Source organism: Eurypyga helias, unplaced genomic scaffold (assembly GCF_000690775.1).
Source record: "Eurypyga helias isolate BGI_N326 unplaced genomic scaffold, ASM69077v1 scaffold3425, whole genome shotgun sequence".
NCBI classification, from domain to species: Eukaryota; Metazoa; Chordata; class Aves; order Eurypygiformes; family Eurypygidae; genus Eurypyga; species Eurypyga helias.
The window spans coordinates 315,778-337,799 of NW_010250685.1; positions in this window are offsets into that span (position 1 = coordinate 315,778).

A 22,022-nucleotide genomic window follows, 5' to 3' on the forward strand; every position below is an offset into this window, starting at 1 on the left:
GAAGAGTGAAAAAAGATCAGTCCTCATTGTGGGTAGTTTCAAACTAAAGGTCAAACAAACTTACGCTGTAAATTGTTTGAGGATACTGTGTCATTGCTTAAAATGATGATTATATTCAGTGAGGGACAGGTAAGATATCCCTGTAGTATATGTACTGTTGTTAATTAATGTTACTTTTGGCACAAAAGAGGCAAAAACACCAAGGTTTCTGTGTGAAACCAGAGAAAATATGTTGATTCTTCCTTACTATTCTTGATATCTGAATTTAGTGCCAGAGTTGCTGAAAGATTATAATAAAATGAACTAGAGTGCCAACAAAAATGTTGGCATTAAACCAGTTGTCATTAGGTTTATAAGCTAACAGCACGCTGATTAAATTACAGACACTTCACACATATTTTAGAGATAGTCATAAGAGGACTGAAGTTAGAAATTTCCCAGCAAAATTCTGTTTAATTAAAACCACCAGTTTCTGCATTTTAAATGTTTTGTCTAAAGGAATCTGGGTTAGATAAATCGTCTGTAAAGTTAAACATTATTTGAGTGAAATCCCATCTGTACTCCTGCTGGAGTATCAGAAACTGAAGGAATTGGGCTGTTCAAGGTACCTGGCCCAGGGTACCCTGCTCTAGGTCTAGGGTACCCTAGTCTGCATAGCTAGACCAACAAAGGTTGAATCTTTCAGGCTTTGAACAGAGTCCCTCAGATTCCAAAAGTTGTCCCTAGCAGAACTAAGACCTTCCCCACGGTTTTCAGGCTTCCTCCCAGTTGCAGATTCTACACTCTTAACTTGGATTTTTGGGATGGCTGCTAATACCTTGCAGTCCTAAGACCTGATCATCACTCTAGGCTTATCATACTGATAAAGCCAAATTTCTGGTTAAGTGGCAGCCTGGCTTTTTGTCCCTTTTTGGTCGCAAGAGGTTCCGTCTATTTATAGAGCAGATATTATTGCTCTATAAACACACAGATATAAGTGCCCAATTTAGATCTTCATGAATAGACAACTCACATGTGTCTCTTAATAGCAAGGAGCAGAGGCAAATCTCTATCAGCTCATAGTTGTAAGGGTATCTTTGCAAAATAATAATAATAAAAGGACATATTACTTATTTTAAATAGAGCGTTAGAGAGAAAATTATCTCAGATTATGAAAAACTGATGGAACTGTCAGAAAAATTGATAGACATTTAATGATGTATAAGGTTAATATGACCTCTGTGTGCCTCTCTAATGTTTCAGTCACAACAGACCATCAGCAAGTGAGATGGCCCATTGTCACATGCAGATACCACACAGATTAATCTGAACGTAACATTAACAGTGGAGAGATTCATATTTGTCTCTGTCAACATCATAACGTTGTCTTCTCAGGCTTAATTATGGTTCATGCATTTCTACTGGCTCAGCACCAGTTCTGCAACATCAGCAGCAGCTATTTAGAGGGACATAATAAACGTCACCGTACTTCAGTTACACCTGCAGCGTGTCCAGCGAGCAAAGAGCAGCCTGCGCTGCCACTGCCAAATGCCAGCCTGTCCACACAAGGCTCCTGCACTTCCTTCCCCTACAGCTGGGGGAGGAAGGGGAGTTAAAAAAACAACAAAAAAAAAGGGGTAAAAAGAAAAGTTGACCATAAAAACCCCAAACAAGCACTTTTGCCCCGGAACAATCAACAACTGAAGGGCTTAAAACCACATACAGAGGTACTAAGTATCCCAGTATCTCTGTTCCGATAACTCCAGCCAGAAAAGCCTCCCACTGAATTGCAAAATAGGTTTAGGAATTTGACAGTGATTCAGACTATGGGATGAGGAATGAGACGGGCAGGTTTGGCTCAGGCTTGGGAGCTGCTATGGAAAGTGCTAGTGCCAGCTGACACTTTCTCACTGTCTTTTCTCTTCCAATCCATGGAACTATGGGCATTTGCCAAAAACTCCAACTGCTCTTGGCTAGCCAGCGAGTCTAAAGCCAAGCACCTGTGTACCAGATATGTGCAGCTGTATACGTTCACCATGGCTGATCCATCTGTACTACATGCCACATGCCCGTTGATTTACTCTGGGTGGATTGGGCGCAAGAATCCAGTCAGAAAAAAAAGTTCCTGGCTGAATTACAAGTATTTCTGTCTTTCCCATTGCTCTGGTTTTTTTTGTCCTCATCTGTCTAAGGTTCTAGATGGGTTTTCTATTGCTAGGTGATTGCTGCTGTATGAGGGTAAAGGATTTATTTTTTTTTAATTAAATCTCTAGCAAAATAGAAAATTTTAGACTCTGGGATCTTCAAGAGATGTTTGGAACCTGCGTGCTCATGGTTAATAATTAACAACCTTGACTCAGATCTGTGAACTGGGAAGACCACTGCTTTAAAATCATGATTCTCTGAGAGAATATGCATCCACACCTATATAGGTTCATCAGCAACTGCCTCTGAAGTATGTTTCCAACCTTTGGAAGCGACATGGAGGCTTATATGAAAGTACACTAAATCAGTAACAAAGTGTATCTTTTTGGTCTTTACTGAAGAATAAGATTATCACAGGTCTTTCTGATATAAATCAACACCTCAGCCAAATTAGTCATTCACAGTTAAAAGTTCAAAGGCTTTTACTCTGATTCCAATTGGTTTAGGACCAAATTTTATGAACAAACATAATTAGCCATTTTGAAATGCTTCATAAGACAAGATAATTCCTTCCTGACCCCTGCTGAAATCTTGAAGCATGAATACTGATTATCTTGTTTTAGCACGTAAACCTTCCAGCATTTTGTTGATAAACTAGATTAGTTGCACTCATAAAAACTAACTCATAGACTTAATGACTACAAAGCAGTGATGTGAATCTACAATTAGCACAGGTGTGAATTTTTGAGAGGCTTTTAATTGGATTGCAGGTGAGATTAAATAAGGCTTCTAGGCATGTTACAAGCAGAAGTGCTGGGCTGGGGGTGAAGGGGGGGAGTTTAGTCGCATAATGATTTCAGTTAGTTTGAGAAGAATTAGAAGGAAAAAATGAAGCTTAATTCCAGCACAGGGTCTGTTACACAAAAGTGTGCAATGAAAAAGTTTCCTTCCTGAAAACATCACAGCAGCCTGGGGATACTCAGAGGCTGTGAGGGGTTTGTCTTTGGGATTTAATGAATTTGGTCATTGCATATATCACCATCTTTTTAAAAATACTGTCATTATGATCAGGGATCTGGAGATGGTTGGGAAATTATTGTTGTTTCAAAACTGAAAAGCATCTTCCAAATCCACATATTTGCCTGGAAAATAACACCAGCCTCTGATATTTTCAATTCTGCTCCATTTTAATATATGCCAAGCTTGCAGGAGCTAATGTTTTAGCCACTATTAATAGAACAATGTACAAATGGTGTAGGTGGTTCTCACAGGTTGGGAGTGCTGTGGTTAATTTCTTTAATTTATAAAGTATTTATAAGTCCTCAGTTATACTGAGTAGTGGTAGAAGTGTGTAGGCAGAAAGCAGTTATCTCCACACCTCTCAATCTTCCAAATTAAATTCACTCTTGCAGCATGTCTAATCACTTCAGGGTACCTCATCATCCTCTATTTCAGGATACGCAGCACCATTTCGTACAAAACACACATTTCAACTGAGTTTTTAGACTGATCTTATTTTATTATCTCATATGTGAGACAATTAGGGTATTAACCCAGAAAAAGCAGCAAGAGATGTGACTGATCATTTATCAGGAATTGTTTAGTAAGTAGTTCACAGGAACCTTATTTAGGACTCTGAGAACCAGCTGGAATTACACAGCCAAAACGATACTCCTGAAATATTAAACTTTTCCCACTCGGTAATTAAAGAGCTACAAATTTTATGGATACTACTAGCTGAAGTTACATTGGTCATTAAAAAACGTTAATCATGCCTCATTTTTTCTGACTTAAAGCAAATATATTTAACTTTTGGTTTTTAACTAGGAGTTAGAATTGCAGAAAAATATTGCTTTGCTATCCTTCAACATTTTTTTTAATCTCCACATTTATCCCATTTCATATTTTATTTTCAGCGCTACAGTGATTCAGATAGTTACACCTCTGTTCCGTATAAGTGCTTGATCTTGTAGCTCTCACTGCAGGTATAATTCTGATTATTACAGGCCAAAACTGGAAGTATATACTTATGTACACACGGTTGCCTCTATTTCATAAGATTTTTATATGGCACCTCTCTCTGGGAATGACCTCAGCACTCCCAGTTTTAGACCACTTGGTGACTTTCAGTTAATTAAAGTTTTGTCATTGCCTTCAGCAGAAGCACAAGAGCCCCTTTGACTGACATTTTCAATCTTCTCTATCACTTAGTAATCTAGGAGGTGTTTACTATTAAAGAAAAAAATTCCGCACCTCAGAACATGCTTTTTTTTAATCTTAACGATGAGTGAAATGTCAGAGCAAAGCTGTGCACAAATTGTATTTATGGACTTGTCTTTGCAGAGGGAAACCCATTAGATGTTAACTAAAAATGCCACCAACTCATTTACTCGACATTTTATATGTTTCTATTATTTTGCTAATGAATGGACTCTGAAAAATGGAAGCAGAAACAAAATCTATCCCCTGGTAACACCTGGTAAAACTGGCATCATACCTTCCACTCACCTGAGGGTCCTCTGCTCTTTCATCCAGGGCCTCAACAGATTAGTTTAATTGTACTATAAATCAGATCCACTGTAACAGTTCTAAACCTTATCCACACTCAGGTAGTTTATGTAGTCTTAAAAATATTACTTTACAGAAATATAATAATAAAAGAATAACCATTATGATAAATAAAATAATAAATTATTGAAGAATTCCTTTCTAGGTAAGGGGTATTGACAACCAACTGCTACAGGAGCCCCCAAGCCTGTGACCCTGTGGGTCCAGAACTGCAAAAAGGGAGTTTAGTCAAAAGCAGCCTACAGGTCTCTACTCTTACTCCAAGGAACAGTTGGATTGGGTCTGAGCAATGCAATTTGACAACACTTCAGAGCAAGGAAAGCAATAAAGAAAATCTCGTTGAATTTTCTTCCCTATCCCTGGGCACAAAAATGGCAGATTAACAGCTTTAGCTACCTCAAACAGTGGTAAGACAGCAATGACATAAGGTTTCTTACCACACTTACGTGCTGAAGTCAGTAAGTACAGAGTAAAAACAGGGTCTTACTTGCTTTTTCCACCTAGTTAACCTCTGGCTAACCGCATCCCACGGTGTCGGCTGTAGCAGGACCCGATGCCTGTAGCCCAGTGGGCTGATGAAAATAGGACTGAAATCTCCACTCAGGCAGAGGTCTGGCTCTTTTGGTGAGACAGTACTTCAGGGGACAATTGGAAACCCCTGGACCCTCATTAGCTTTTCACTCATTTAATCTAACCTCGTTACTGATGAGGCAGGTGTGCTGTAGCATGAAAATAGATTGTCTGTTAGCAGAGTTTTGACCCTTTTGAATAACAGAAGGAATAAAACTCGGAGCAATTGAGAGGATTCACAGAGGCTTTAGCCCTGGATGTCACCCACTCCAGAATAAACTATGCAGTTTGTGTTGATATAACAACAAGCCTTATGCCAAATCTCTGAAAATCATACTCTTGTTATTTCCATGTTCAAAGAAGCTCCCTTGACCACAGAACTAGCCACTGCAACCTGAATTCCTTCTATTCCCCTTCAGTATACAGTTACTTAGTTAAAAACTAAGTTATTGTTAGTGTGCAGTGGCTTTACAATGAATTAATTACAGCTGGCATTTATAACACCATATTTATAAAAAAAGATTAGTCCATTAAGAACTTTGTTAATAATGGGTCTAGCAAAGCATACATTGCCTCAAGTAATACAATTATTGGTCAATAATTTCTCTTCAGCTGTCTGTATCACTAGCACATTATTTCAACACTTGGCTTCCTACCCTTTGATCTGCTAATTATCTTTTTACCCTCTGATCCTCTTTGCAATTGCTTGGCAATTTGATCCATTAATTACAGTACCCATATTCCTTATTTTCTGTAAATTGTGCATTTTTTCTGACCCTCTTCACCTTTCTTCATACAAATACTTGCCATCTTTCTGGAGGGTCTATCTACTTCTGTAACTATATATTGATAGAAAATGCTGCAATTAAAAGTATTTTAATATCCTTACAATCCTTTGGACTTCATGAAAATGTCTTAATAGTTTGTTTAATGTCTAATATTTTAAATTACCCATTTTGGAAGCCTTGATGATAAAAGCAGGCAAGCTCAGGATGGATGGCAGTGATTTTTCCTGCCTGCTTTACACAGGAAAGAAACCGAGAGCAGGCTGAGTCTCATCAAAGTTTGTGCAGAAGAAGGACACGCTCATTTAAACCTCCTGTGTCTCAGTTTGCCTATCAGTGTTGTGGGAATTCATCTGTTCATATTTACCTACCTTTTTAACCTCAGAGTTTGCAGATTTAGTTCCTTTTGGTTTGGGACTTCTTAATCGATAAAACACAGCAAAACACAGATTCTACGATTCTAAGTTTTATTCAGTTTTTATGTGGCACTTAGCTGCAAATGTTCACTTAGTCCTTCGGCCAAAGTTACCAGCTGTTTAAAGTAATGGTTTTATGGATTGTCCACTCAAATGCACTCAACAGTTTCTCATTCCAGAGAAATTTTGCAGAATTGCCAAATAGCTATCTTTAATGCAACATTTTTCTTTTTGACCTTGTTTCTGCTTTAAAAATGATTGATTGAACACCTCTTTTCTTGTATAAATAATCTTTGCAATTTTTAATACAGAGCATTCATTTTAGCTTCTCCAGCATAAAAAATTCTGATTTCTGTGCATCCAATTCTTTTCAATCAGATTACTCTTACAAACCATGGAGATTACATCTTAGAGGTATCTTCCTCTACAACCTAATAGAAAATCTCCTAAGAAATAACATTCTTCTCTCACAATTTCAAAACAAAAGTGTGGTTATTGAATATAGACCTGTCCAATCATATTGACTTATTCTTCCTTTTCTCCCTTTTAGACCTACCTGGTAGCATATAAACTGCCATTTTTCACATCAGTTCTTAAATAGCTCACACTTCCTTGCATCACAAGGCACTTAACAGCTTTTCAGTAATCTGATTGTTCAATTGTCTGAATATTTCTTGACACAGAAAAGCGAAGTACAAGATCAGCTTGAAATATCTCGAAATACAGTAGGACATTCCACTGTAACTGAAGCAAGTAATGGAGAATTTGTGGAATAAAATGTAAAGAAATGAATTGTGGTTTGCAATAAATACGTGTGCTGCTCCAAGGGTATTTCTGTTTGAATTATGGAACTTCTCATTCATTGTTTGGGAATCAGGACTTACCTGCTTGACTTCATTTTATAGTTCCCTAGCCAGGTATCTGAGCTGCTTCTGAGAGACACTATAATTCAGTACTATATGGAGGAGCTCAGTTCGTTGATTGATTGTAGATCTCAGATTTGCCAAACATAACCAGAAAGGTGGTCAGGACTGCTGACAGTGCAGTTTTTCTTCACTAACACCTGCATTATGAAGGAAAACTTTTTGCTGCTTCCCTTGGTGGAACTCAGTCTCATTGTGTATTCTAACCAGACAAGCAACATCACAACCAACCAGATTAAACAGTTACTGAACTTCACACCTGCATTTGTAAATAACATGAAACATATAACAATAAAATAAAATAAAACCTTAATTAATCAAGAAAGTGTTCAAAGAGAAGCATCATTTTCTCTAGTCAAATAGCTTCTCTTTGTGTAATACTTATCCCAATCAATATTTGTATTAAAATCCAGCATGCTACATAATGTGAATACATTTTTTTTTCTATACCAGAATCCAGAGTTCACCTGTTTGTGATACTTTTTAAACTCCAGTTTCAATCCAAATTCATGTAACCAAAACACTTAAGTAATTTTCCTTTGTCATTAATTAATATCTCTCACTAATAACTAAGTAATCTCTCTCTTTTCCCTTTGTACTCCTCTAGCAAATTGCATCAGGTAATTTTCAATTACTCAGGTATTTTTTCTGTTTTTCTTTATATTTCTGGCTTTCCAAATTCCCTACCTGTGGTGCCTGGACTGTTATTCAGTGGTATGGAAATTTAAGAAATCTGCAGTATTCCCATGTATTATTTTTCTTTAGCATAAAAAAAAAAAAAATAAAAGACAAGGTGGTTTTCCATAATGTTTGTCAGCCAGGGTGCTCCCATGCACAAAATTCAGCTGCAGTCCATTTCTTATCAAATATAACTTTGCCTTTCCTGCCATTTCAGGTTGTTTATAACTATTAAAGCTAGCAGAGCTTACCCCAGCCCTTGTGTTTGCCCTTTTATCTCTGAGCAGCAATTAAAACCCGAGATTTCAAGAAAACTTTATGATTTTTCTTTTCAATCACCTTTTGATTTCATTCGCTAACATTTTTTTTGCTGCAAATAGGTTCGATATTTTGCATGAGAAACTTTAGATGAAGGTGATTGAAACCAATGAAAGCCTTTCGGTAGCCGTTTGTGGGCTTTCAAGCGTACCCTAATTTAGAAGCTGAGCCAGCCCCCACTCTTTTAACACAAGTCAATAACTCTTTCAACAGAAGTCGATGTACAGGTTTTGCTTTCACAGGCAAAAAAAAATCCCTCCAAAATAATTAAGCATGTGTTTATAACTAAGACGAATGTACAAGTAAGAGCGTGTCACGCATACCCAAGAATCACAGTGCTTTGTTGACTATAACCTTCACCACGGGGAGATTTACAAAAGATTGAGATGCCAACTTTGCTTTTGTAGCTTACAGGATTGCCACCCCTATGCTGGAAGGTGCACAGACTTTAAATATTGTTTATCACTGAAATGTTTAGATATCCTTCCTCTTCTTTTCTTCCTGGGATATTTAAGCAAGAAGCTTTATTTGAACAAGAGTTCTTTATTCTCATCAGTGTTTTGTTTTGGTTTTTTTTCTCATTTCAAACTTCTTATTCATTAATATAAAATCCAGTGATCTTCCTGCCCCTGCCTTGAGATTATCTGATATTTTACCTTTTGATGAAGACGTCTAAGGGGAAACATTTTCCAAACACAGCTGCACGTTCAGCCTAGAGAAGAGAAGGCTGACGTGCAACCTTATTAATGTATAGAAATACCTGAAGGGAGGGTGCAAAGAGGACAAAGCCAGGCTCTTTCCAGTGGTGCCCACTGGCAGGACAAGATGCAGAGGGCAAAAACTGGGATACAAGAACATCTGAAACTGAAATACAAGAACAGTGCTCAGGAAACACTGAGCACTGGAACCAGTTGCCCAATGAGCTTGTGGAGTCACCATCCTTGGACATATTAAAAAGATGTCTGGACATGATCCTTGGCAACTGGCTCAAGGTGGCCCTGATTGAGCAGGGGTTTGGACCAGACCCTGAGTTCAGTGCCTCAACATGAAGCATAGCAGACCTGAAATGTGAGGACACCAAGTGCCATCCAGGGCACACCAGAATGAATATATGTTGCCAAGAACCATAAAAAAGGACATAAATCATATTAGATTAGGTTCTGCATTTCCAAAGAGTTTCACAAACTGTGTAGCACCCCCAATATCATAAGATTTTGGTCAATGTTTTAAATGTCTTTGCTATCTTATCAAACCTCCCCTCATTCTCCTATTTCTGTAGTAAGAAATAAATGTACCGTTGCCTGGCCAATTTCCTTGAACTGAAAAATAAACCTGTAACTTGGGGCATACTTGGAAATGTTTACAGATGCTCAGTAACCCCGTGAAGACTCTCATGTCCCTTTGAATTTAATGGAAGTTGACACTGAATTCAATGAAGTGCGAATTTCCCTCTCAATTTTGCTAGCACTTTCTCTGGATTTATTATGCCTGTGATTTCACACAGTGTCTGTAAATAGTGTTATAATACAGCCACCAAGTCAGCCATAGTATTTCAATTGAGAAGTTAGGGAACCAAGTCTTTGGCCATTACTGCCTCCAGTTCACATCAGTGATAGATCATTTGAATGCAACACTTTTAAGATCTGTCTTTTATTACTAATTTGTTTAACTTATTTTCTAGCACCTTCTTATAATTAGAAAGGGTGAATCCCCCTCCTTCAGGGAAATATCAATAATATACTATAAAAGAAAATTAACTTCTGCACAAAGGCCTTATAAACCAGAGACATCTCAGCAGCTTCAGCTTGGTCTCGCAGGGGCTGTGTTAGGAGCAGCGGCATGGCACCAAATCTCATCACGGGGTGATATACCTGCTTCTCCTTCCTTCTTCCCATCTCACAACAGTGCTGTGTGACACTGTGAATCCAGTGTGTTAGCTGGTGATCCTATGGAGGTTACCTGCTTTGCAACAGCGCCAACGCTGTGATGAATGCTGAGATGCTAAATCATAGTACAGAAGTACTTAAGAATATGGATTTTTTTCTTCTTTTTACATGTGAGTGTGTAAGTAAATTGCCATCAACAGGACAACTGCAATCCTGAATTGTATGTAGTACAGACTTCTGGGACTTTAAGTCCTTCTAACTAGCCTTGCAGATTTGGCAGGGTGACGTTTTAGCCTGTTATCCCTCTAATCCAGTCGCGGTGCTTGCTGCCCTTGCTATTTCTCAAGCAAGCAGGTGCCTGGAAGGAAATGGAGTCAGATATCTGATCCACGTGCTGTGCTCTGTGGAGTGATGAGTTATGCTGGGGTAGATGCTGGCGGGAAACGGAAGGGAATAGCAGAAATGCCATTGCCCTGGGTCACATAGCAGAGGAAAGCTGCCCTGCCCCAGCTACCTCTGCAGCCTGGCACAGGGACAGACCTGTCCCTCAGACAGCAAACGAGCTGAGGGTTCGCAGAAAGGTGAAGGGGCTGTGCTGGCAGGGAGCAAAATCTCCTCTCTGCTTCAGAGTCTCAAGAGAGGGGAGCTAATGCAAGAGCTAATGTCTCCTGGCCTCTGCCAGGAAAACTGGATGGCCCTTGCTAAGCTGTTTTTAGTTTCAACAAGCTGCGTCCGCGCAGCAAAACCCCATTAAAATCAACTGACTTACGTTGGTGCTTAAAACTACCCACAAAAATAAGTGCATTGCTAAAAAAGGATGGACTTATGCTGAAGCACTTTGCTGCATAAAGTTCTGAGTCAATATTTTAACTGGGCTGTGTAATTTCCCATCGTTTAATGTGAGGCACTTCCTTGTGCCTCCAGTTCAGAATAGTCTTATACATATCATCAGGAAGACTGTGCTCATCCTATGCCTCACTACATCTTATTATGAAATTATAATGCCACTCTATAACCTTGCTGGAGGGAGAGTTTCAAGCTAATGCAAGAAAGCTCGCCTCCCATACTGATGAACAAATATTTTAAAGTAGGTATCTCTGAATATCCATTCAGTACCTCAACGCAGCCAGCTGCAGTGGATTTCTGTTGTTTATCTGAAGGGAGCTGGAGTCTATGTGTCTAACTATTACCACCCAGTCCCAAAGTCTGCTTGGGATTTTAGAAACTTAATTCTAACAGTTTTATCTTATATGGCAATTGTTATGTTCCCTAATCATGTTGTTTACACATTTCAAACCTGGAATTATACAAGATTATGGACTCAAGAGCAGTCTGGGAAATATTTTGCATGTTTGTTTATTTGTTTCTGATAAAAATTTGCAAGTTCAGACCCACTCCTAGTCAAAAAAGCACTAAAATATATAATCAAAGTGTCAGTGCTTTTAAAAAGCCTAATCTGGTCTGAGCCCTTCAAAGCAGGAGAACTTCAACAGTGCAATAAACAGTCAGACATTCCCTCTGAGCCTGATAAAACCTACTGACGTCTGCAGGGAACTATGCTACTGTAGGAATATTGTACCTACTCCATCACTGCTAGCATTGCATATACAGTCCTAGAGCCAGTTTGGAAATGTTCAGGCAAGATATTAGCAGTCTCTTTGACAATAACCACTTGTCTCGTGTAAAATATCCATCTAGGCTGCACTATGTGCTCGTAACCGATATAGGTGCAGCAGTTTCTTTTCCTACGCTGTGATAGTCAGGATGTCTTATTGTCTGAGTGACTACCAAATAAGTATAATATAGAGAGAAAGAAAATCTATGGGAAGTTGTAAAAACATTATGTGTGGTCTCTGAAGTAACTGAAATAATTCTGTGAAAATTATTCTACCTTTCTTCATGCAGTCCCAACCTTTGTATTTCAGTACCAAAAAAAAAAGGTGTATTTGGAAAGAAGACTGGCATCATTACAGTATAGAGAAACCTGTCAGAAATGGCAAAATGGCACTAAAAAGATAGCCGTTGGGAATAATACAAGCAACAGTAAAAAAGAAAATAATGTTGTTTGTACAAAGTAGTGTTTGCTTGTAACAAATGTAGAAAAGAGAACTCTGCTAATTAAATGTGCTGTTGAATTGTTCTGCTGACCTGTGTTGTATATTAGGAGGAGTTTAACTAGGACAATCACAATGTGATCCATATTATTTACTCTTTAACAGCTCCCTGGCTATGTCGATTCTGTGAAAGATTTTAGGTTTTGCTTAGAACTTAGCTAAAAAATCTGCATTATTTTAAAGCATGAGCATGATGGCAATGTCAGGTTTTGCCTTTGCAGAGCTGGTTTGAAAGCTGCTCTCCAGAGCAAGTGAAGATAAACAAATGGGCTCATAAAATGCAGAAACATCCTTGGAGTTTGCACAGCTCCAACTCTCATTCCATGCTTCCTCTTAAGCAATAGGAAGCACCAAAGAGGAGGAGAAGACACATTTTCTGAGGACAGACCCCTGGTGTTGCTAATGCCTGTGCCTGGGTAACAGCCCATCACGTTTTCCAGGGCTCTCGCCTTGTGGGAAGGAGAGCTGGGGGCAGGTCTCCTCTCTGTCACCCACTGATCCCAGTAACTGGAGCAGCTGCATGTTATCTTAAAGTCCTTTCAAGTGAGATCAGTTATCTCCACACCTCATTTCTGGAGTTGTTTCTGCTCCCTCCACGTGCTGGTGGAAAGCAGCTGCAGCGTTCCTGCTCCGCTCTGTCTCCCGGGGGCTCCTTCGGTGCCCTCCCTCCATCCCAGTATGTTTTACAAGGGACACGGAAATGCAGGAATGGCACGTCTCAAACACAGGAGGAAATCTGGGGATCCTAAGGTTCCTGTCACACCATCCCCACCGACACTACCCCCACTCCGGTCTGACCCAGATGAGAGGGGAGGAGGAAATAGAAGTATTACTTAGCGTGCCTGCAGGGAGGAGGCCTATAGTAATATGCACAGCTTGAATACAGCAGGTTCAGGCCAGACTGATCCTCCTGAATGCTAAAATCAGAGAGAACAGCAAGTTGAACAAGTTCTTTCTTAAGATGCTGTAAGTTTGGCTTTTCAGTTAATTTTTCCCTTTCCCTCACTCAAGCCCCAGCTTACTTGACCTGTGTTGCACTGCCCATTTTCTCATAGAAACACCAGAGATAAGCCTCTCATCAGCAGTGGCCTCAGCTTTCAAGGTCTGTTTGGGAAGAGAAATGTGCTATCAGTGTCTGAAAAAAACAACTGCTTAATGTCAGGGAGTATGCCAAATTATGTCATGAGAAAAGGAGAAAATCTCTTGATGTGTTTCCTTTTTTGTATAAGCTAAAGCAGGAGAGATAAAAAACTGTTTATGGAAGACAAATATAGAAATAAAATTTTGTTAGCCACTGAGATGCACCACTATGTGCAGAAGAGGTAGATTGTTCTCAGAACTTTTAAATTTTTTTTTGTTTTTTGTTCTGTGGTCTACAGTTATCACCAGCCCTGCATCACTCCTCTTGGCTCCAACAGGACCATGAACAGTGTGGGACTGAGAGCTGGAGTCTCTCTTTCTGACTTTGTCCTATGTGCAAGGTTGTTTTAAGAGGGTAATATTTACCAAGCCTCAGAGAAAGGATAACAGAAGCAAGGAGGGCTTTGCCTCGCAGACAATGCATCAAATTGAACTTTTCATAAAATTTTTCAGATGAGCAGAATCTTCGTCATTCCTAAATTATCTCTGTGTATTGTGGGCCAATTCCCCTGATGAATTCCTGTTTCTATGCATCCCAAAAGATTTGTTTCTGTCTACCCTTCACACATTTCAATTTCTATAACATTTTTACATTATATATAAGATATCCATAGTCTGCAAAGGGATAGCTAGATCAAGAAAAGAATGAGATTATTCTCCTTGCTCATCAAAACAAACAGAAACAGCATTTCTCTATTTTTGCTTGTGGACAGGCAATGTGTGAGAGAAACAGAAACACAGCAAGTATATTCATTTTTCTGTCTCTGAAAGCCAGATATGAAAAGTTCTCAGTGCCTTCTAGATGGTGCAACATTTTGGTCTAAAATATATTAGACACACTTGTAAATATTAAAGGGAAAAAAAAGAAAAAACAATGACAGCAATAAAAATGCTGACAATAGCATCGTGTTTCAGTTCACTGAGATTTGACAATAATCAATACATGATGCCCTCTCTAAAAATACTTTGGCTTTTGGCAGCTTTAAAAATTTTACTCCCCATATGTGTAGGTTGTCTAAGGATTAGGCAAGTTGAGAAAGTCAGAGAAACTTTGAGAAATTACTGAAAGAACAATAAATATTTAAATCTCAGAAATTCACAGAACACCTCCAACTGGGCAGGAGCAGACAATATTCCAGATCTGCAATAGCATGGAAAATCAATAGGATAGAGACCATGGTTATTCCTGTTGTAACTGTAGTTCTGGTTGCTTTATCTTCAGGCAAGAGGCAAAGATTATTGCAAACACTATGGACCTTCCTTTTTCACAGCTATATGAATAAGGAGTGTCTCCACTGAGATGTAGAAAATTATCTTGGTTAGTGGAAAATCACTCCTGTTTTTGCAGAAATGAGGTGTCTAGAATGTGCGTGTTAAACTTCAGTAACTCTGTTGAACAAAACTGCAACAGCTTTTTTTTTTCTTGATGTTTGGTACAAAGGGTCAGAGACCATCATTATAGATGTCTAATGTCCTCTATTAAGAAAAACTAACTAGCAAGAGAAATCAAACAGTACTGGATTTAATTCCTTACTATAATTTAATCATTGCTTATGAAACAGGGCTGTTTGAAGCATTTAGACTAATTTATCACTTCTAGTACAAACACTTGGAATCATCCTTTTGATGCTCAACATAATCTTCACTTTTAGAGCACCAAAACCTTTTTCTCACAATATTTTTCCCATGGTTCTCCATTTTAGACTTCCAGCCTGGACCAGAAATAGAAATAACCAAGTAACACAATGAGAACTGTCATCATAAGACTTCCAGACACTAAAATCAAATCCTACACCCCAGGACAGAGAGCATCAGTTGAAGTCCAAATCTCAGCCCTCACCAACTTGGGGCTCATTTTCTTTAGGAACAGTATTCCCAAAATACCATGGCCATTCATGTCTATATTTGATTAACTATAGACATGATGTCACCCTGCCACTTTAGCCATCTCAGATGAAACATATCCTTTGGCTCATGAATTCGTCAAACTTTGGGGATCTTTCTTCTTTTTAAGAATACTTAGTGAGTATTTTCAGTTCACCCTACACCCTTTAAGAGCTCCCTCGTAGATGTGAAGACTGATATTGCAAAGGAGTCACAAAGTGTGTGTGAGAATGTTGCACTACACAGCCTCAACGGGGCTTCAGGGGAGCTCAGGAATTGCCCAGAAATAGACATTACTGCAGGGATCACAGGATGAAGGATGTCTTCTTGTCTTCCTGTGTGTTGGTGCCAAATATTATGTATATGATGTGTACGGCAAAAATTTGTCTGACAAATGCGGAGTAGGAAACTTAGATGAACTATTTCTTAGTATGAGATTGTCGTTTCGATTCCACAAAGAGGAATATAGGAAAAAGGATGTGATTATCTGATCCTATAAAATATGTCATTCTTTTTCATACTTAGATGAAACAGCAAAAGGTTTTAATATCCAGCAATTCACTTGATGGCTATAGAGCATTCATGACAAATCAGAAGTTCCTAAATGAAGCATTTGTGTACAGTTCTTTAGTGCATGGTTAGTCACAAAGATAGAAAATATGACAGGAAAACAGGGGATGTTAGCAATAACTGCAATCTATTTGATGTAAATGGTTTGATTGTGTGCCAGGCTACCAGTACTTTTGCTTCAGATCACGTTGGTTTACATTTATAGCAAGTATTTGTTTTCATCAGATAAATGTAAGTAACATAATCATGAGGCAATGAAGGCAGTAGATTGGTACTTTCCATATTATTTTATTGCAGCTGGTTTTTACCATTTTTTTTCCGTCTTAGAGAATCCGCCTGAGAATTCTGACTGTGGAGGACTATTTTTTTTCCCTGACTAGTGGTACTAGTGGTTAATAAAGTAAAGATCTGAAAAGTTTTTATTAATTAAATATCTTCTATTTTATCACCTGGCTTTTATTCATTTTTCACACACACATAAAAGAGAACAAAGAGGAAAGAACACCAACCAAAATGTACGTGCACACAGAAATAACCTGTAAAGACTTAAAAAAAGATTGCTGAGGAAATAGAGATAACATTTTTAGATTGTAAGGATGGAAGGTGAAGAAACATAGAGCCTTTGGGAAAGAAAAGTTCCCTTTAAACCTTTTCCCACCTCTTCCTGTACCACAATGATCTTCTTTTGGTTGTAATGTTATTTAGCTGTAACATAACTTACTCTGGCAGTAATGCCAGTTCAGTTGTCTCCAGGGCTATATACTTCCTAAGATACTGCATACAATAAATACTTTGTTCCACATATAGGTTATACCAAGCACAGAAGAGCTACCCTGCAATCACCTCTAGCTGATAGAGGCCTAAGAAAATAGTTCCTTGTTCATATCTTGATACAGCACCTATTTCTAGAGTTGACCTGACACTAGGATATAACACAAAACCTGAGGATTAAACCCAGTACATTAAAAACAATATCACTGAGCTTTTTCTTAAACATGATTGCTTTGCCAGAATTCATCTTCATGGCTCAATCCCAGTGCATTTAGGAGAAGTTTTGCATTGCATCCTCACATCTACAGGCCACAACTCCTAGAGAGCTCTGGAGATTTACATTTATGGAGGGTCTCTAAAATGCATGCAGCTCATCTGGGGAAGAAAATGGGAAGGGGAAGTGAACAAGTATTATTCAGTTGGGGATTGTGTGTTCCTACATAAGTAAGTTCATTTAACAGAAAATAAATTGGCATGCAGTTACACAAAGCAAAATTAATAATAACAGGGTTTTATGAGGCCAACAAACACCAAGTGGCAACTACTGTGCATTGATATTTCCTAAAAACTTCTAAAATCAGGTGTTTTATTGCAGGATAAAATACAGGAGATACCATAATTGCTACTTTTAAAAGAGTTATGGGAAGCACTTTGCTGCCAATTTGTCAGAAATGTGAGCTATATAACTCTACAGCTACAGTTACCATGGTTGCCATCTTTACAGTGGATGGTCTCGTGCTGTGGTAAGCAGAAGAGGGACAAGCTGCCCGTGGTAATAAATTCCCTCTTCATCAGGAAACCTAATGAGGAGCAGCCTGTTTCCAAGCACCCATGATGGATCAGGCACATCTCCATCCATGGGGATGCAGGGGGCAGAGAAGGGGATGCAGGGGCAGTGCCGCGGGGTCACAGTGCTCATAGACATTTGGGTAGCTGAAACATGGGGTCCGTGTGTGGGCTAATGGGCTGGGCATCTCACGCAGGTCCTTTAGAGAAGAATCGACTCTACTCTTTCCACAGTCTGGATAAACTACATCTGAGTCTCTTTTGATGTTTTCACATATAAACTCAGTGAGGTTTTTAGGTCTCATTGCATTCTACTCAGTGTTTTAAATTTTTTTTGCATCTTCATTATGCCACTTTTGACTATGCCGGGTAAAAAATAACCTTCTTCCACCCCTGCCCTCAAGATGCTAGAAAATGCAGTTGTTGTCTGCTTGCCAGCATTGTTTGACTTCTCTTGTTCCTGAATTTGTCTGTAGGTGTGCACCCATGGGTCTGGTCCAGTATGCAACACATATTAAAAAATATAAAATACATTACAAAGGACTGACATAAATATATTCCTTTCAGCTCCCCTCCTTTTGAAAAAGTGATGAAAGTTAAAAGAACGAGGTGAAAAAAGGCTCTGCAACCAACCCAGAGCAAGAGGAAATAAATTAGGGCATAATATCATCCTCAATTTGAATGTTCAACAAGAGGAACTCACGCAAGATGTAGAAAAAAACTAGGAAGAATAGAAGTAGGTCTCATTTAAAAGTAGATTCCAGTCAAAAAAACCTCCCAAGGTTCATATCAGCCTTGTAGTTTTCCTCTAAAAAAAGAAATAATGCAAGCAATAGTTATTTAATAACAAAGACTGACCTATTTTGGAAATAAAATTAATATATAAGTGTTCTGAGAATAGGTACATATTTATGAACCTTTCCTCACTATTTTATGGACTCATTCTATGATGGGTGTTTAATAATTCTTATTTTGACTCTCTCTGCATATCTCACAGAATCCAAATTAAATTTCTGGTCTTTGGGCTTCTTTTAATGTTGAAACCTTGATTATGTACTAACTACTCAATTCCTATTAAAAAAATTCCACATTACATATATTATTTTTCAGAACAAATTTCCACATACTCTTCCCTTTAAACAAGATTTAGTCACAGAACTTCAGAAATGTTTGAATTAAATAAAACATGATGCAACTCCAGTGACTTTAATGATGGGGACCTAGGAGAGATCCTGATTTAGCATGCTCAGGTTTTACATGGTGACATCTGGGAGACTGTTCAGTGAAAACCAGCGAAAAAATGTACAGTGATTGACTTCCATAGAAGAATGGGTTTATAAAATTTGCTTAGACTGATTGACTTTGTCATATACTTATCTGTTTTACCAAAATGTTGGTAAGCTTTGCAGAAGATATGCTAGCACCAAATGTAATGCTAATACATCACTGGAGGTAGGCTGTTTTCCAAAATAGAAATATAATTAATCATTATTAGCATAAAGAAGTTGCTGGTTTTGTACATTAATAATATGATGTTGATGTTAATAAAACAATCACTGTAACATTGATCTACTGAATGTGATGTGGTGAATATATTGAGCCTTGCGTAAGCAATAAATATGATTTATCAATTCGTGCATGCAGCACACTGTTTGGGAATAAAACTAACATTAGAAAATGGAAAACGTTCTCCTGATATGAGATTTTTAGCATCATCTTTTACCTTCTTCCCAAAAATAAGAGAGAGTATCTTTGTACAAGGCAGAGACAAAGATTCAGCTTTGGTAGAAATATAAATGGATTATTAACAATAAGACATAATGCAACTCTATCATGTATCTTTACTATACAATCATAGAACCGTAGAATAGTTTGGGTTGGAAGGGACCTTAAACCCCATCTAGTTCCAACCCCCCTGCCATAGGCAGGGGCACCTTCTACCAGACGAGGTTGCTCCAAGCTTCATCCAGCCTGGCCTTGGACACTTCCAGGGATGGGACACCCACAGCTTCTCTGGGCAACCTGTTCCAGTGCCCTATTTTAAATCTTCCCACTTTCAACTTAAACCCATTACCCCTTGTCCTATCACTACAGGTGCTTGTAAAAAGGCCCCCCCAATAAGGCAATATTTCTCATAATAACTTTAATAATCGATCCAGGAATGTTTATAAGGAAGATCCTGCATAAAATTACTATTTGAGTTTGTTTAACTTTCTCTCTGCCTTTCTCTAGTAGCTATATCCTTCTCTCTGATTTGCCCAAGTATACAAATATTTCTAGTCCCTGGACAATCACTCTTTTTATCTGCAAACAGGTTTCCTGAATATTGATAATTTCCCATTGTTTCCAAGGACATTTGTCTGAAGAAAACATTATTCAAACACCGATAGCCCCATTCCTAAAAATGGGATGCTGAGACATAAGCACTATCAAAGCAAACTTATTTGTATGAAACACAGCAGAACATTTGCCATTCATTTAACACTGTTTTCAAGGGTCTTGGTTCCGTGACACTGCCGTGACTCATCATTATTACATGTGTGACTTAATGATATTAAATGATGGTAAAGCTTTAGTTTAAGCATGGGCCTTTAATCCAATCCACAAATTCATGAAGAGCCACAGATGGGGCTGAAAGATTGAAAAAGGAAGGGACCTAAGGTGGAAACAGCAGACACACCAAACCCGATATTTAGCCAGTTCTAAGGGATTGTTTTTTGTTTGCTGAGTAGTTTCTTTAAACCTCATATTGAAAATTGCTTTCTCCCCAACCATGTTTATGATTTCTTTTCAGATAAATATAGATAAACTACATATTCTAAAAACTCAGAACAATATGAAAAAATGGTGGGTTTTGTTTTAGCAGTTTATGCTTTAGTACTAAGGTTGAGAAACAGGATTTATCAGATAAGCTGTTGTAGCCTTGTATTTGATTGTTGGGTTGCACGTGACATGGAAAGACTTGACAGTTTTTTTAGTAATCAGGTTTGTCAGAATTTTGTGGAAGGATTTGCACTCGCTAGCCACACTGCTGATGAGTGCTATAGGTGCCAAAGTGCTCTGGCTTTGCATCTATTACACACAGAGACAATGTTTGATTTTGAAATAATTTCTGTGCTTCATGCATAATCTCATGACATGGAGAGGATTGGAAGTTCAAAAGCCTGTATTCTCTTTCATTGCTTTTATTACAGGCCAGAAGTTTTATTAAGCCAAAAGATTCCTTAAAGCATAGTAGAGCCCGTGGATAAAAACACCATGACAAACTCATCAACATTCTCCAAAGTTTTGTAACACACTTCTACAAAAAGCAAAAAAAAACCCCATAACAAAACAAAAAGGAAAAAGAAAATTAATTAGCTGATGGGCAAGATCAGGAATACCTCATAAATACATCTGTTTTACACTTGGACAGAAGTGGTTTCTGCTGCAAAATACAATAATATGTCATTTGGTGACATTTTGAAAAGTGCCGAATGGAAAGCAGTCTGTGCTTTTGCCAGACTCTATTTTATGTAGACCTATTTCTGATTTTGCTGACTATATATTAAGGAGTGTTGACAGATAAATACCGATGTTTTATTTTTGTGGAGATTATAGAGTGACATGCTCTAAAATCTGGTGAAGTAGATTACTTAAACCACTATTACTTCTAGAGGATTTTTATTATTATTTGGATTTTCCAGAATCATCATTTTGCGTCTGCAGTCCTTTCCCTTCTGTCAACTCTGGAAAAACCGATAGCCAAATGACGTGTCTAAATAACATAAGTTTATCACTTCGTAGGCGACCATTTCACTCCGGCCTCACAGTTATGAAAAACGGAGGAGTTTGGGTTGTGCCTTTGGGCCATGGACACCGTTCTGCAACCATCGCACAGCAACACAGCGGAGAGATTGCTTCTTGCTGCATTTTCATGAACTGAATGAAATTGCTACATGGCTTGACTCACTCTTTATCAAGTCATCCTGGATATAAAATAATAATTAGTTGTTACAGAATACTGCAATTTGGCCTTTTAGAGGCAGTTCAGATATGATAATCCGTTTACCCACAGACATTTTTTGAAAACCTGCACACCTAGGCAGAGACAGATGGTTTTGCAAGTAGCATCATTACTGCCTTTTTCTTGTGCTTGTCCTTTCTGATTCCACCTGCGAAGAGAAACAATCATGCCAAAACACTATGGTAAAACTTTTCCCTATCTTCTCTTTAGTGGAAATGTTTGCATTCTGATTAAATCCTCCAGCTGAAATAGCTTTCAACCAAATGGATAAACATTTGAAATGTTTTTATCTGGTTAAGGAAGCTTTGACATAAATTTCAATAAGGAAAAGATAAAGCTCTAGATCTGTGCTCGTGTCTTTGTTGTCATCACAAAACCAATTTCCCTTCCATGTCGACGGTAACCAAGATTGCACAACCCCCGTCCCTGTCCATAACAGGCCCACAATCCCACTGCTGCCTCTGAAGGTATTATTTTAATGGC